This window comes from Bison bison, unplaced genomic scaffold, assembly GCF_000754665.1.
Source record: "Bison bison bison isolate TAMUID 2011002044 unplaced genomic scaffold, Bison_UMD1.0 scf7180017864160, whole genome shotgun sequence".
Lineage (NCBI taxonomy): Eukaryota > Metazoa > Chordata > Mammalia > Artiodactyla > Bovidae > Bison > Bison bison.
This window is the reverse complement of record NW_011494732.1, coordinates 5827448-5830640: the sequence shown is the minus strand read 5'-3', so window position 1 is coordinate 5830640 and position 3193 is coordinate 5827448. Positions and strand designations below refer to the sequence as shown.

General features: G+C 49.0%; 1 protein-coding gene across 1 annotated transcript in view; it reads right to left on the bottom strand.

Annotated features, from left to right (window-relative positions):
• The window catches only part of VPS37B (vacuolar protein sorting 37 homolog B (S. cerevisiae)), a 31339-nt gene that overhangs the window by 27836 nt on the left and 310 nt on the right, over positions 1 to 3193 (bottom strand). The window lies entirely within an intron of this gene.

The following is a 3193-nucleotide window of genomic DNA, read 5'->3' as shown; positions in this document are numbered from 1 at the left end:
CTCAGTTTAGGGTAAGAGATCTCCGCCTGAAAGTCCTGTTCTATTTACTGTCTCATTCTAGAACTACTGAGACAATCACTAACCACAGAAAGCTAAAAAAAAAATTTAGGCTAATAACAAATAAAAATCTACTTTAGATTCTTGAAATAAGACCCTATTATGTGGTTGGGATGACCTTATATGCATGATTGTCAGTAACTGTTTCAAAAAGAGAACTACAAATTACTCATGCAATTACTCTTTATTGAACACTATTAATATGTACCATGTTAAGGACCTAACCCTGGAGAAGGAAATGGCAACCCACTCCAGTATTCCTGCCTGGAAAATTCCATGAACAGAGGAGACTGGTGGGTTACAGTTCATGGGGTCTCAAAGAACTGGACATGACTAAGCACTCACACAAGCACCTAACACGCACTCTCTAATATAATCCCCAAGTCAACTCTGAGAAGTATTTTCATTGAACTTTCCTGGTGGTCCAGTGGTTAAGAATCTGTCTCATCAATGCAGGGGATACAAGTTCGATCCCTGGTCCCGAAAGATCCCACAGGCCACAGGGCAGCTGAGCCCCTGTGCCATAACTACTGAAGCCCGAGTGCCCTAAAGTCTGTGCCCCATGAGAGAAGCACGTGGGCAGCTTCTCTGCAACGAGAAGTCCAATCACTGCAAGTGGAATAGCCCCGCTCACCACAACTAGAGAAAACCCACATGTGTAAACCAAGACCCAGCACGGCCAAAAATAAAACTAGGAAGTATATTTTCTTTCCCACATACCCTTCCCCAGTGGCGGCTCACAGAGGTGAGGTGACCTGCCTGCAGTCACACAGCTGGGCAGTGGCCAGGCCTGGCCCGGAATGTATAATTCCAGAGCCCGAATGTTCTTTAACACCAGATCATAAACATGCCATCTGGTCAAAGCTATTTCACAAATATTTCCTTCTGTCTCACAGCCACCCCCAAATAAACCAACACGCAACATCAGCAGCTGAGTGAAACTGCCAGGGCCAGAATGCTGGTTGTTCACATCACAGCCCTTCCCTCAGAAACCCACCACACACGTCCAGGGCAACAGGACTTTCGAAGGGTCACCATGGCTGGGTGAGCTGCCTGGCTAAGGCAGTCTGGTTTTCACGTTCAATTTCCTTGTTTTAATAAAAGCACTATACCCTGAAGAACAAACCTCTGCTGAGTAATTTAACTTAATCACGTGGCCTAATCAAGCGAGGTTGGTCCTCAGTATTTGTATGAGGTACTCTGGCATGAAGATCACCTGTACTAAAAAAACAAAAACAAAAAAAAACCCTGCTAGACTAATCTGCCTCTCCCTTTAAATAGTAACTTACGGTGTGTCTCAGATAGAGGAACAGGTAAAGCTGTCCTAACAGCCTGAGTCAGCAGACTGACTTGACTCCACAATCTTCCCTCCACTAAAAGGCACTTTACTTCTATTAATGTTCTACTAATATAACTACAGTACTCTGTCCTGAAACTGGGGAGTCACATATAATAAAATTAACTTGTAGGCAGTGTTACACATTAGAAATACATACCTATCATTTTATTATTAAACTAGAAAGATGCCTGCAGGCAGTCAACAAAAGGTCTCCTGGCAACTGACAAGCAGAGTTAACTAAGCAAAGATTTTCTTTCTTTGGAGACATGAAACTCTCATTCAGTCAAGAAAGATGGATTTTGTCACTTATTCTTCTCTTAAAAGGAAAGCGCCACATGGAGACCATAAATGGGGTGAATTGCATCTCAGAGCAATGTTATATGTGCCAAGTTACAAAGCCTGTGAATACAAGGGGTGGATTAATGGAAAGACTGATACCATCTTACTACAGTGGCCTCTCTGTAGCTCCGGACAATGATCTGTTGAGGGTTTTCCAGTGATTTTGAATGTGCAACCTCCATACTAAGCCCCCTTTTAAGGGGGCTGGCTCAGTGCTGAACAGTCAATCCCTTTGCAGAAAGCAAGCCAAAAGCCCCCACACAAGCTTCTGGGTGAGAAGCTTGGCCCTGTAGGCGTGGGAAGGCTCAGACTTCAGAGACAAAGGAGCAAAAGCAGGAGGTGGGCTGGGGAGAGCTGGCTGGGCCTGGGTCTACCAGCCTGGAGAGGACCCAGATTCACAGGGCTGGACTTTCGGGGAAAGAGTTCAAAAGGGCTGGGGGAGAAGGACAGAAGAAAGCACACCAGGAGCGAAGTCAGTTACCCCTGAGAACAAACCCTGCTACAAGGGATGGAGGGAGATCTCCAGAAACAGCAGGGGGCACATCTTGCAGAGACCAGGCAGCCTGTCTACTATCAGAGGTTGGGGTGGGCTGTCAGCCCCTGACCTCCAGTTTATCTCCTAAAAAACAACTTCAGGGATCCTCCTTGGCCCCAGCTAGGAAGGACACTGTGGGGCAGAGCCACCATGCTAGAATTACCACATTCCCTTCTTCTATGTAGCGGGGCATGGCATCCTGCCAATCCACAAGACCGGAGGTGAGCCCCCGGGACAACACTGGTTAAGACGCCTTCCAAATGAAGTCAGACCCAGAACAGGCCCTCTGACCCTAAGGATCCCTCAGATAAACGGCCAAATCAGATCTTAACCTAGGTAAGTCCGCTGCCCCGTGTCTCCCAGCCTTGGAGACGCCTGCCCACCCCTAAGGCCCATCTCAGAACCACCTCTCAGATTTAGCTAGACACTGCCCCCAAATCCATCTTGGAACCCCCGATCCTTTCCTAAGATTCCTACCTAGCTAATTCACTCAGCCCCTCAAAGCCTATCCTCAGATTCCAGTAATTATTTCCCTGTACCCGTCAACCCTTCCCTCAACACCAACCCCTGCCCAGACCTAACCTTCCGCCCCCTCAGTCCCGTCTCAGGCATCCCCAATCCTCGATTACCGTCCCCTCGACCCATTCCAACCCAGTTTCGGTCCCTCAATTCCCTCCTCGCCTCCCCAAACTCGGCCACAGCCCTCCACGATCCCGAATGCCCCTTCCAGGCTCCCTAATCCGCGTTCCACTCCGCCTCAGGACCCCTCCAGCCCCCGCAAGCTCTGTCCCACCCAAGAGCTTTTCCCAGCTCCGCCCCAGCCTCGGTCCCCTCATCCCCAACCCCACCTCAAGCCCCCCTCCCCAGTTTCTCGTCCCAGTCTCCTCAACCCAACATGAAGCACCGCGACCGTCTCCGCCTCG